Here is a 15815-nt window from a genome sequence, read left to right on the forward strand (position 1 = left end):
TTTGTGGTAAATTTAATTTATTTTAGAGAATTAATCACTAATCAGGCTTGTTTTGAGAATACTATCATACGTTTTCCTGGAGTCAATGTAAATAACGTGTTCTCTTTGTCAAACTTCCGTGCTTTTTGGAATATCTGCATGAGGATGAATATCTAATCTAGCATCGATCTTCCTGGTCTGAATCATCCCTGTTAGACACCTACATTTTCTCCTGCTTTATTATTTAGGACTTGATAGGATGCAATTTTAAAAATCTTTTTATGTTACATTTAGAAGAGCTATTCCTCAGTAAATGTGACAGAACTGTTTGTTTTAATTTTTGTGTATTGGGCATAACACCGCTATCTCCATTCTACTGTTTCCACACTCTAAATGAGATTTTATCCACTCTTTTTTTAGAAGTTCTGTTTCGTTTTCACCTTCTCCTAGTTTTTTATGATTTTTCGAATTATTTATTTGACTTTTTACCTCATCTAGAGTAGGTTCTACGCAATCTTGAACATCCCTACTCCCTAAGTTAAAAAGAAAGGTTTTTCTAGTCCATCACAAATCAGCAATATTCCAAAGTAATTCCACAATTTTTTGGCTTGTTTGTCATTAGTTGTTTTCAAAGAACCATCTTCGTGTCTCAGAAATGTTTCATTATTTTTGTAATATCCTCAGATTATTTAAACAATTCTTAAATAATACCTCTAGTCCTATTTTTTTTTTTTTTTTTGTTATCCTATTCTACATTGTTCATTATATTTTATATGTATTGACTCTTTTCACATCGTATGATATCGCTTGTTTCCCTCTGGTGAATTCTAAATATTATGAACAGGTGTTCGTTGTTTGTATCATTCAACCATTCTTGCCTTGCTAAATCACTTCTATGTACTGCATTCATTTTTTTTCCTTGAGTCTTTGTTGCCACAATATTTACAGTAAGTTCCCTTTATCTGTTCAAATTCTCTATTCTACTTTACCCAAGTGTTTTTAAATTTTTTTGTAACAATATACAATATTTTTTCATTGACAAAGACAAGAAGACAAGAGCGAGATCTACAACCTACCAAAATCCCCCGGACGAAAGCTAAAATCTCCCAGTAAAAACTCTAGGCGTGAGTTTTTTTAAACCAATGGACTAACATACGGAACAGATTGTCCGGTAAAAGCTAGTGAAATCGGAGTTTATCCGTAATTTCCGGTAACCAGTCCGGAGTGTCCGATAAAACATCCGAAATTTTTGACAACTTGTTTGCAGCCGTTAGAGTAGATTTTCCACACGTAATTCGTGCACCGTGCCGCCGTCGGATCTTCACCGTGTCTTGTGAAACGTCACGGTCATTTCCCGTAGTCATATGAGCTTGTATTAAAATTGCTTTTACGCAGCTGTAATATAGTGCTGCTCACCGCTATACATCCTTTTAATTTTCTAAAATAAGCAGAAGTTACTGTTGTCAGAATTCTAGACCTAAACCAAAAGAAATGTATATGTAAGAAAGGTGGAAAAGTGGATGTCACTCTGCTGTACAGTAGGTTACAAATGGGTTACTGTAATGGATAGTGATAAATTTGAATTCAATGATATAATATCATTGTATAAGAAAAACGATTATGAGCGAAATTGGTCAGTCAGCCTATGATATTACTAAGTATATTTAATGGTATTATTGTGAATAAAGTAATTTATACATAACCTATTTACCAGGGCTTGAAACCGTTTTCAAAACCGATTTCAGAAACCGGTATAAACCGTTTTAAAACCGAAACCGAAACCGTAATCATAAACGAAACTGAAAAATATTAGATACCGGTATTAAAGTCAAAACCGAAACCGAAAAAAAATTGGATACCAGTATTAAATTCAAAATCTGAAAAAATTGGAAACCGTTGTGTGTTTAAATACGTAAACTCCAATAATACGCATAATTAATACTCATAATAAAATTGAGATCATGATCAAAATGTTGATAGCCATTTTATTCTTCGCAAAATTATTAGTTGCTTTATTAAAAGTAATGATATAAATTATAGTTACTAGCAAATACTTTAAATTATGACAATACGGAAAAAAACAATGATAATTGTATAGACAACACAGCCCCCTGAAAAAACTTTAGAAACCGGTATACAAAACCGAAACCGAAACCGAAATTTCTTAATACCGGTATTGCTAAGTTGAAACCCAAATCGTAAAATTTCAAAACTGGAAGACAAAATCGAAACCGAAACAAAAATTGTCTAATTCAGGTATTGCCGGCTAGCTGCTACAACCTGTGCCTATATAATAAATTGACGATTGACACACAACAATAATAAGTTAATACAATCATATAAATCGCTGGCTATTTGAGCCATACCATGATTCGAATAACAAATAATTAAATACAGCCCTTATGGCCAAACAATAATAATGATATGCAAGCGGCTATTCGAGCCATTGATTACAATTTATAATAGTATAAAACAATAATTTATACTCGGCTATTTGATCCAGATGTACAAGATATAAAAGTATAAAAAGCAGGTAAGTGGATGTCGCTCTGCTGTACAGTAGATTACAAGTGAGTCATTGTATAATGGATTGTATTAGACTTGAATTTAATGATATAATATCATTGTATAAGAAAAACGATTCTGAGCGGAGATGGTTTGTCAGTCTAGATATTTCATATTGTTATTAATTATTTTATCATGTAAGTTGAATTAATATTATAATATTATAATTTTTTATTCGTTTCTATGGTGATAAACAAAGCGTTAAAAATTAAAATCCCATTTTTAGCGTTTTTTCGTAATTTTTTGGTGGTTTTTCCCGTGGCATTAAATAACTATTGAGAAAATCGGAAAATGACATCTTTAAAGTACCATCTTGATCCAATTTTCTAAAAGATAAGGTACTATATGTTGAAATCGAAACACTCCTACTGGTAGAAATTTTGTATACAGGATATAAAAAAAATTAAAAATTAAAAAAAATAAACACCATTGTAAAACCAATAGCTTTCTCGCTCCGCTCAGAATCTAAAAACAATTAATTGATATCCGGCTATTCGAGCCACATTATAAGATATAAAAAAAACACTACAATTTGATAATACACCGTCTTGCGAAAGTAAAAAGGAATAGCGTTGGCTAATGGCCATATACCACGGACGCCAGTGAACTAACAATTTGGGCGGCTGTGTTAAATGTTCGCGTTTCGGTGACGGCGGCGGCCGATAGTGCTTAATTACGGTTGTACGTAATCAACATAATATTAAATTTATATAATTCACAGCTAACACAAAATATAACAAAAATAAAACGATATAATACAATGCAAATAATTTACGTGTGGTGTGCAAGTGAGTGTGTGAACTTTATGGAGTGGCGGAGTGGTGCGGGGACAATTAAAAATTAAAATATTATCTGGTGTCGACAATAACAACTTTAAGTAAATCACTTTGCTGATTATTCAACTTAACAAAGTTTTATTCTAACAATTACTACTTATATTATTAAAATATACAAATATATTAACAAATTTATTACGTTTTTTCAAAGGACATTTTCACGCAACTCTTTTCTAATTATATTATTTTATTTTACATTATTGATAGATACAATGAGATACTGATAAATTACCTAGACCACTGACGTAGCAAAATAGTCTATCTATCACGCCGTGTGATATGAATACAAAGTACCTAATTGTAAAAATAGAATATAATTTGAGATTGGTAGGTACAGGAAACATTAAATTTATCAAGAGTGTTGTAAACGCTAAGATAAAAAATATATAAAAAAGTTGTAGACCAATTTATTTGTTGATAATATACAACGATGGCATAGTTGGCAAGCTCTATACAACATACGACTGTTAATTAGTTTAAATGATATGCGTATCTGAGTATCTGATACTGTCTATATCGGTTACATCAGATACTTTGTATTGTGGTTTATTGAAAGTAAAATTATAATCTAAATACTAGCTATATTATATTATAACAGACACAAACAATGGGAGGATTCTTTGTAGTTTCATTTATATATTATATTTTAAGATTTATATTTTAAGAAGTATTACAAAATACTAAAAATATAATCTGCTATAAACCTTGTCGCAAACAACCGACCATCTCTCCAATTGTTCATTATCCTCGATTTAATATTATATAATAAATAAAATACATCTATATTTTCTTATTCTATTGTTAAAAATAGGGATCAAAATGCTGGAAAATTTAAGGAAATATTCGGGAAAATTTTGGGAAAAACCACTTTTTTCCCAGAGCCTCGGAAAACGCGGAAAATTGGAGAATATTGAAATAATACATTTCCGAAAAAAACCGAAGTTTTCGAAAAATTAAAAAAATACCCGAATTTTCGGAAAATTAAAAAATATTATTTACGCTTAAAAACTAAAATAATCTATGTAAAAAAAACCATTTTAAAAAATAGATAAGGAAACCTGTCATTGTCATTTCACATTTTCCAATACGGTTATCAATGTATTATTGTATTAAAATTTAAAAATATTAATACGGATATTTCAATATTTGTTCTAAAAATAACGTAGTTCCATATCACATTGGTATTTCTGTGGGAGAGTGTATTTCCCCGAAAATAAATCACCTGTATTTTTAAATGTTAAAAATTGTATACTTATTGTCTATTTATATTTGTAATAACTAATAACTATAATAATTTATTATAGTAACTGGCTGATAGGTTTATAAATTATATTACAGTGACTGGTGAGTGGTGAGTGATGACTAGTAACTATTTGATAGTTTTTATGTTTTCAAAATTAGTGAGTTGGTGATAAAATATATAAAATATAATATATTTAAATATAAAATAATATTAATAAATAATAAGAAAAAACTAATTAGTAAATACTTCATAGTTAGTACTTTAGTAGTTAATATTACAAATTATAATTATTTATAGATCAAGTATAGAATCCTCTAGATTTATCCACAACAGACTTTAACTTAGGTATGGTATATATATAATATGTACCTATGTAATATGATTATCAACTATCATTATTTATTAGTTTCCACTATACATTACTTTTTCAATTTTTTAGAAAAAAAAACCATTTTTTTCATTCAATTTTTCAATTTTTTTAGGAAAAAACCAGTTTATTTCGTCAAAACCATTTTTTCCGGAAATTTTAAATGAAACCTATTTTTCTCAATTTTTCCGAAAAAAACGGGAAAAACCTGAATATTTTTCGGAAAACCTTTTTTCTTTGGAAATTTTGATCCCTAGTTAAAAAGGCCTCTCAGGACAATCCCATTTCACACCCACGCCTCTATACTTTTCTATACATTACTCTTTCTTTACAATTCGTGTCTCCACTTAGTGATTCCACATACTTTTTGACTAAGTCTTCCCATCTTGTTTTTGGTCTTCCAATTGGCCTTTTTCCCTACGAATTTTGTCCCATCGCTACTTTTGTTAATTTGTTTTGTGTTCTCCAGATTCGTCCTATCCACTAGAGTCTTCGCTATTTTATCATATCAGTTATGGTTGTACTTTGGAATAACAACTCAAAATCAGAATTTTTTCTCCCTCTTCATTCTTCACAGTTACTGTTTTTTACCAACCTTTATTTTTCTTTCCAATATTAAATTTTGTTCTCTTTTAGTTTTCTTAGAAGCCATGTTTCCGTTCCATTCATAATTACTACACACATCATTGTAATAAATATTTAATTTTTTTATTTCTATTGATAATGATTGTGTGCATAATATCTTTAATAATGCATAATAACACATATTATCAAGGCTGGGCAAGTTAATGATTTTTTTTAACTCAGTTAAGTTAAGTTAATATGCACCAAGAACAAAAAGTTAAAAGTTAAAAGTTAATTTAATTATAGGTTTACTCAGTTAAGTTAAAAGTTAATACACACTTTTTGTTAACTTTTTATTAAGTTAAAAAAAAGTTAATTTGTTAGACATCCCTTCAATACAGGATAGAAGTTAACAACAATATTTAATTTGTCATCTGGCCTTTCCACGAGAAGGGAAAGTAAAAATGTGATAATAAACATAAAATATACTTACCAAAATCATCTACAAAAAATATATATTTTAATACAATTAGATACAAAATGATATTATTTGAAACATCTTAAAGGTATTTAATGCATGATTTACAAAACCGCCAGAACCCACCTAAGATTCTACTTTATTATTGAAATATTCATTTTTAACGTGACATTTTTAAAACAGTTTCTCATAAATAAGACTTAAAAAACGACATGTATTCTAATGTTTCTAATCTTCAATGTCTAATTTATCTACAGATGGACATTCAAGCTAAAATATTATACCTAATATTATTATCTTGAAATCTGAAACAGAATAAAATAAAAAAAAAACAAAAAAATACGTACTGGTTGCCACTACAAAAAATTATAATAATAATCATTATACCTATAAAACTTAATTAAACATTTCAGTAGAGGGAAATTTATTTTAAAAATTATTAATTTATAGCTCTATTCAAATTTGATTCATTATCATAATTCATAAGTCATCATTCATAATCTGCATTGTTAATCGCTATAGGTTGTTTATATTATGTGGTTTTATACAAAGCATATTTCAAATAAATACAAAATATGGGGCCACGTTTTTATTTTCACAATTGGAAATTAAATAGTAAAAAAAGATGGGCAAGTGGGTGTTGCTCTGCTGTACAGTAGGTTACAAGTGGGTCACTATTATGGTTGGTATTAAATTTTAATTCAATGATATATCATTGTATACGAAAAACTATTCTGAACGAAGACAGTCAGTCTGCCTATGATATTATATTAAAAAAAATTTGATGATATTATTGTGACTAAAGTAAATTATTTACCGATTTACGTGGAACTATGTTTTAAATTGTCAATCCTTAGCTATATACAAGTTAAACATTTTATAATATAAATGTTTAACTACAAAATCATTTTTTTTTTAATTCGAACTTTAAATGCTTACAAAAAAATTGTGACAATGTATTTTTAATATTTTTCAATAATCAATTTATAGTTTGACGAAAAACAGTGAAACTTTGATCGATACGAATCCGCATACAATCATTGGTATAGAAACAATAATTTATGTCAGGTACCGCTAAACTTGGGGAGATAAATATTCTTCGAGAATTGTATAGCTATGAATCGTATATGTTACGGAAGATAATTTTTTTTAGTCAATTCATCATATTATAATATTATGACTATAATTTGATGACAAATACCTAAGTATGTTGCTGTGAGTGTCTGTTACTATAATAATCGACAATAAAAATGTTGGGCGGATTACCTGATTCGGTACTAATCACTGCCAAAGATTGTGAATGTAAGATATAATCCGTGAACCAGACCTAGATATTAACTGCAAAAATTTAGAAACCCACAAACTCTAATATTTAAAAAAGAAAAATACAATACGACAGCGCCTGCTAGCGATGACATTGAGTCACGGACAGTTCTTACGTGCGTTAAGAAAAGTTAAAAGCGACGCCGATAGATGACGCTGCAGACCATAATGCTGTGCTGTCTTCCCAAATAGATGTAAGGATGGAATTATTATCAAATTGGTCCATATATAGGATATTTTAGAGTTAAACCAAATTATTGTTCAAATCGCTTTTATATGGAATATAGACCTAACGTTTAATAACGTTTATTTTTATAATGAGACTCGTTATTTTTGTTGTATGATGGGTATTTACAGTGTTATTATAGTAAAGTATTTTGGAGAACTGTAGTATTCGAATACTACCCGGCAAAATCGTGCGTACGGAGGGGGGGAAATGGCCCCTCCTGCGAGCTGCAAGTTGGTCTGTACCACAGATACTTCCAACTTAAAATATTCACTCGATACAAATTCTACATTGGCTTGCCACAAAGGTCTACGCTCACCTATGCTACCCGGTAGTGGTTTTAGTATTTTAATAAGGGGTTAATTATAGGTAATTTTCTAAAGTGCCTAATATATTATAAAGTATATAATTATAATCATTATTATTCATTCCATTATTTTCTTAAATCCGCAAAACCCATAATTTTATCGGTACAATGGACAAAATATTTTTGTTTTAGTAAAAAAAAAAAAAAAACTGTCAGCATCGAATCATTTATATTTAAAGGTCCTGTGTCTTTAATAAGTGGCAATAATTAGGCATATATACAATTTTTCACCCATGACATTTGTGTTAGTAGTTGATCGTCAATCATGATTAGTGGGGGTATGGTTGAATAAGGCTATTACACACAAGCTGCATGCGCACACGTTATTTCAACGAAATCGCCGACCAAAAATGAAAAATGTTATTTTTTGCTCAAAGCACAGGGAAAACCCTCACGCGTTGTAGAGTGGTCTGATTTGATTTTTTTTATTCGTTTGAAAGAGTATAGTTTTTTACAGCGCACATTGAACTTCGATTTTTGAATTCCGTTGATCGTTGCTTAAAACAATCATAATAAAAATAATAAAAGCTTGTGAAAATCGGTCGTATACAAAATGGTATAATATGGTTTCGAAAAAGAATTTTTAAAATCCAAATCAAGCAAATGCGCGCCCTGTAAGAAGTTATAAAAAAAAAAAAATACCGAAATCAAATCACTCTAATTATAGGTGTTAGTTTTTCCTGCAAGGAATGTTTTTAATCAAAAAAGTGGTCATGTGCAGGCCCCTTAAACTTTTAAGTAATCAATGAAATTTAAATTGAATATAATCAAATACTATGTATATAGTGAGTTACGACCTTTTTCGTTGGGGCAGTCGATACGATAATACAGGACACTCTGTATTAAAATAGTGGCGAATAATTTGTTATTATTTACCCCCGAGATTGTATATAATTGCCTATATTTTGCTATATTGTCCATGTTAATCGTAAGGAGTAAAATAGGCAACTATTGTAACAATCTCGGGGGGCAATCAAATAATATTGTAATGATTTTTTGATAAGAAATAGTTCGCCAGTTTTTATATGCCAGTATCCTGTATTAAATAAATATTTATTATATGTCTCATTAAATTAGGACTTGTTATATTATGTGTGTATCAGGTTGTCAGTTGACTCACAGTTAATATTTACTGATCAAATTGGCCTCTTGGCCTCTTTTCAGATCTTGGGTAGTTAAACACTTGGTCCCTCGAATAAACACACATACAGTATAAATTTTTTTTTTTGTTTTATATACCAGCTAGCACACAAGTATAGATTTCTAATCTTGCTTTAATAAGTGGCCCCTTGAAATGTCCTGACTCACAGTTTCCTATCTCTGGATACGCCCTTGAATATTAGGTATATTAGGTTTAGGTATATAAATTAGGTTAGTATACAATTGACAATTATTATTTTATAATGAACTCGTGTACAATAAGAGAATATCTTAGTAGGTATGATCAATGATTGAAAACAAATAAAAAAACAAATTGCGACGCTATACTAACATTGTTAATGCAATATAATTTATGCGTTTTTAAATCAATCGAAATGTAAGTTACTGCTATAAAAGTGTATTAATTTAAACGCCTACGCTTCACGGCGCTTACATCTGAAATGAAAATATGTAAATTAACGGTACGCGACGATCGTATAAATAAAAATCGCATGCTCGATCGTACATCATGCGGTTTTCAGTGCATCGGTAGCCGGTTCTTTGATGACGACGACGTGCGCTCAAATCGAGTTTGATAATATATTATGAAAAAAAATCTGGTACGATGCAAAGTAAAATATAGATACGTGCTCGACCGTACGATGTAATAATAATAATAATATCTAGTCCATTCAGCAGCAGCCGATATGGTCGAGACGAAAACAAAACAAAAATGTAAAACTCAATTATAATGATATTCTAAAGGTTCCGTTGAGTGGGGCGTCGTCGTCGTCGTTATCCTCTAGTGGTGTGCGGGGCGTGCGGGGTGTTCGTCGGTTGTTGGTGGGGGGGTGGGGGGGGGGGGGGCACGGCGATCGGAGCTCGCGGCCCATCGGCGTCGGCCGCAGTGGCGGCGAACCGGCCAAACCGGTTATCGGCATAACCCATTATGTGACGCCGCACGTCCGGATTCGTGTTGATGTCTTTATTTTCTTCGGCAATGTCCCGGGGCGAAGTTAATAATAGAGAAGTAATCCGTTTACCACGTGCAGCGATCGGCGGCGCGACGACTATGGCCGGAGCGGAAAGGGATATCGCCGGCGGGCGTCGCAGTGTGGAAGGGTTCTCGTCGTGGCGGCAAGCGGCGGCCGCTGCGTATAGTTGTACGGCACAACTGGTTCGCCTTCGACCTATCGCGCTTGTCGGCTCGCACGCGCGCGCGCTCGACGGCACTCACCGCGACCGGTGCCCCGTCGTTGTCTTTTTTATTATCATTTCGTTTCCATCTCCCGAACCAGTTCACGCCGCCGCCGCCGCTCGACGACGAATCTTTAAATTGTTTTATTTCGACACACACTCACACGTGTGTGTATATGAGTAATTAGTCGAACACGGCCCGGTGACGAGGAGGAAAAAATTTGATAATAATATTATTACCTATAATGTACCTACGCCTATAATATACATCTACGATACACGATAATAATGTTATTAGTAATAGTCAATAGACTAGTTGGGTTAAAATACACTTATATAGGTACACACGCAGCTGCGTCAACTTTTCAAAGGGGGTGCCACCCCGTGACTGTTGGTTCTGCAGAATTGCATGCTAAGGCCAGGCCTCTTGGCTCTTTCGACCACATTTTATTTACATCATTACATCGCTATAAGTTACAATAAGGGAGTGTGGTGGTGGTGGTAGTGGCGGTTACTAGTAAGTACATAATTATGAAAATGCGTCATTCAAAATTTAAGTACATTCCGCCACTGCACACACGGACACTTACGCCTGCTATGTATACCCGAGTATACATGTGCTTACTCGAAACTCACGAGATTTTAGCGATTATCTACGTCGTTTTGTAATAATATAATATATTTATATATTATTATATTATATTATAAGTGAGACGTAATAGTGCTGTATGCGGGAGATTTATATCGGGGATTCATCATCTCGCCGCCCAGTCTCCGATACCTATACATTCAAATGACGTGTTCGACGTGATATGGTTTTGTTCTTTTCGAAATATTTCGCACTTTCATCCCGTCTCGCTATAGACTGTTTGTCACTTCCATTGCATTACTCTCTGTAATATTATATTATTTACCTTTATTGAATAATTACATGGAGTATATGCGATCAATGCGTCCCCTCGGACTGCTGCAACTGTAGGAGCCTACAGACTACAACAGGTGGCGCGGGCGGTGCGAATCCAATTTATAATAATATTTTGAAAAAATGCCTCAAAAAAAAAAAAACATAAGCAGCTGGCGTAATGATAGGTAATCTTTAATTCATAATAAACGAAAACAATAGATACTATCTACCTATCTACTTTCTAATACTGATGGAATTGCTCATTTAAAATTTCCAAATTTACACAAATACCTACGCAATACTATATTATTATTATGTATTCATGAGATGGATGAAATTTAGAAATGTTATTGATTTGAGCATTACAATTAGTAAGTAGTGAGTAATGACTCAGCATTCTGAATATTGTGCGACGAAAATAAATATGTATTCCTATGTACTACCTATATAATATAGAGTGTAGAACATACTCTGTGGCATGTAATTACCTACACTGCAGTTGCACAACGCCAGTACGATATTCCCGAGGGAAAAAAATAAGTAGGTACCTATACTCGACGAAAACATACGTTGTACCCGAGTAAGCTTAGGCGGAAACCATAATGGAAATAATGGTTACGATGGTTATTTGAACGGAGACGTGAAATGACGACAGACCAAAACAATCCAAATCAATCATGTACCTATAACTACTAACCAACTACCTATACCATAACCGTCTATGTGTACCTAGTACCTACCTATAGGCTATACCATATAATATGTTGTTTACTATAGGTACTGCATCATTGTCGTGGTATGTAGTAGGTGTCTATGTCTGCAGGTATATACGTAACTATATAGGTAAGACAACCTATATATAATTTTAGAATAGAAATACAACAATTTAACTACCACAATCGTTAAATCAGTTATAATAAGTAATAACTATATATATACATAAGATATTCCTTCGAGTTATCGAGGTTCCAAAATATGTATAGTAAAAAATGTTATAATTCTATTATTCGGATACGTACCGAAAGCATTCATATTATGTGGGTTTGCTTTAAGTATATAAATAATCTATTCTACAATGATCTAAATATTTGCCTTTTAAAATATTTTTACTCCTACAATAGCGACTAATGACAATAAGGGATCACTATAAACTTATTAATAAAAGTTGTTATTACGTAGTAATATTATTTATTATTATTACCTACTATGAATATTCATACTATGACATGAACAAAGAACAACTGTTGTTTTTACTAATATTCTATATTATGTATACCGTATAGATATATGCAAATATAAATATATTATACTAGGTATCTAATATCTATTATCTATGTATACAAAATATGTTAAATATTATACTATTGTATAATATGCGGGTATAGGTATATAATGCATCTTCGTTTGAACCAAAGTTTTTTTATGAAGTTCATACACCAAATAAAATATAATTTGTTTCAATTTAAGAATTTTTACGTTAAGTTGATATATTATAAATTATAATGATTAACGAGTACCTAATGACTTTTCTGATTAAACTTGAACACTATCATGTTACTCCTTGTTTTAGTAGTCAATATACATAATATATTTTTTAACATAACGTTTATGAATAATATTTCCAGCAGCATTATGAAATATATTTTATATATATTTATAGATATATTATAGCTGATGTATATGGTATACCAATTATATGGGTAAGAACGTATTAGTAGATATGTTTAAATCACCAAAATCGTCAAATTTCCGTTTTCCAAATCCTTCAAACATCAAACGATAACCATATAGATAATTTAGTTTGTCTGACTTAAAAATAACAGTCTAAAAATACTTGCAACTATAGCAGGTTGAAGAATGTATACATTTTTTTTTTACTCGTAAATCGTTTATATTAGGTACGGGAATTTGTTTTTCGAGCAATTTACAAAGGCGTTAGCGGTAGCTACTGTGGCTTGTTAGATTCATTGGGTATAATTACTAATTATTACACTGATTGAGTTGCTTCAAAATAACTGGTTTCCTTGTTCCAATATTATATTCTTCGTTTAGGAGGACCATTCTGGCCGACATCATATTTCGACGTTGTGAGAAATTGAACCAAAACAAATATATAATTACCTGTAATGAAAATTTATTTTTTCTTTCATCGCAACTACACGTCTGTAAAATCAAATCGAATCATTCATATAATTTAACATAATATTAAAATATTATATTTCACAAAATAAATTATAAGTAGGTACTTCTACTATACAAGTGTGTATTTTAATAACAAATTAATCTTATTACATATAATATAATATTTACTTTATAAGTAACTGCACTGCGATGACTAAGACAATGATCATCTGAGTGGAAAATCTAATGGAGTGAGAAAATCCGCCCGTGCGCTTAAAACGTAGTTAAACGACTAACTGGAAACTTGAGAGTTCTTTTATGAACAAAATTCATGCAAATTTAAGGTTGAAGCAGCAACTGCACAGTGTTAAAATATATACAGTATAGTTTTTTATTCTCGGTAGCAACGACATTACGACAATCTACAAATCACACATATTAATTTACTTAAATATTTAATATTTTTCCTTTTGACTAAATATGTTTGAATAATTTATATTTTTTTATAAATGTATATTTGCTGCAATTTTCAAGTACATCAGACATAATATCAACATTAAATAATAAGCTTATTGAATAAGTAGGTACGTTGTTTAGTCTAGTACAGTATCTATTATAACTATACTAACAGGTGCATAACATTATTTCTATAACTAAGAAAATCTAACAGTTCATTATTAATCAAACTTAGATACGGGTTGGTTAAAATATTCATTCTTCACAATCAACTTAAAAGTTAAATTAAATACAATTTGTAATATTATATAAGCCCATGTTGTTAACGTATTGTATTGGTTCTCTTATACAATATAATAAAGGTACAAGCGATAAATTAATATAATATACGGCTTATATTATATTGCAAAAATAAAACAATAATTATACAATTGTGTGACTCGTCATAAGTTGTAAACATAAAGCATTTTAAAATTAACATGTAAATGCGTAATATTTTGTATATATTATTTCCGATGATAATAAATGTCTAACTATCGAGTAGATGTTAGTTTTTTGATTCTAGCTGAGCAATAAGCGTCTAATATATTATTATATACAAGTTAAAAGTTTATAATATATTACATATATTTTATACGTGGTATATAGTTTTTACGCAACGATTTCAATATTATTGTGCTCCATCGCATTTTATGGATAGTTGCGCGAAAAGATATAGGTAGGTATTTATAAGAGTCATGAAGAGACGTGAGTGCGATGGATAAAGAAGATAAAAAACTAAAAAAAAAAAAAAACTGCACGATAGGTGCTGTTTATCCGTGTCCGGTGTACACGACGTGACAAAGAACACAAGGGAAAAAAGTTGAATAATATAAACGGTAAAAGAAAAAAAAATAATAATAATAATAATAATAATGCAAAACTAAATAAATACGTTTACCGTGTTGTGTGTGTAGAGTTGTTGACTCGTGTGGCTACTGAACTTGAATAGTGCACAGGCACACGAGCATTTCTCGCCTTACCGCGCCAAGCCGGTGGGAAAACAATGACCCGAAGACTTCATCCTCTATACATAATACCACATGGTGTATTATATTATTATAATATTATGTATAGCAAACAGTAACGAGCCCACATTATGTTCGTCGGAAAGAGCCAATTATGGAAAACGTCAACTGACACTGACGTTTCAATAAATAATTTTCGACGTGTGTTGATATCAACTATTTAACTGCAGACAGTTATATTAAACAATATAATATGTAATATAAGTTAAATTAAATTAAAACACACCCGTGTATAGTCTAAAATGAATTATCGTAACAAAAATATTTTTTAGATTCTGAGCGGAGTGAGGAAGCTATTGTTTATACAATGTTGTTTTTAGATTCTGAGTGGAACGATGAATGTATTGATTTTACAATGATGTGGGTTTTTATATTTTTTTTTAATTTTTTTATTTTTTAATTTTTGTGATTGTGTACACGATAAGTAGTCGAAATAATGCTTCGATTATCAACTTCAGTATCTTGTTTCATTGGAAAGTGAATATCGTTGGTGCATTGGGATGGTCAAAATTTAAAATTCCCAGTAATTTTCAAAAGCGCCGTGAAAAACAAAAGAAAAATTAAGGAAAAACGGGAATTTTTACGCAAAATCGATTTTTCACAAAATTGAATTTGGTTTTTGGTGTAACTTTAAAACAAATGACCGTAGATACATGAAATTTTCAATGGTTGTTTAGTTCAATGGTTAGTTATTTCTATTTTCAATATACGATAACATTTTCAAAATATTTTGATTTATTTTGAACTGTTTAGAGACTCTTTCATTTTCCATTTTTTTTTTAGTTTTTTTCTAAAAATATCAATAAAATTTTATTTGCTGATTAAAAAAAGCTTGAAAAATATTAAAAATCCTTAGTCACAGTTTTTTTTATAAGTATTTAAAGTTCAAAAATTGACAAAAATATGAAAAAATCACGAAAATTAGCAAATTATTTTTGTTTTCAGTTTTTTTAGTTTTTTTTCTATAAATATCAATAAAATT

This window comes from Acyrthosiphon pisum, chromosome A1 (genome assembly GCF_005508785.2).
Source record: "Acyrthosiphon pisum isolate AL4f chromosome A1, pea_aphid_22Mar2018_4r6ur, whole genome shotgun sequence".
In the NCBI taxonomy this organism is placed as follows: Eukaryota; Metazoa; Arthropoda; class Insecta; order Hemiptera; family Aphididae; genus Acyrthosiphon; species Acyrthosiphon pisum.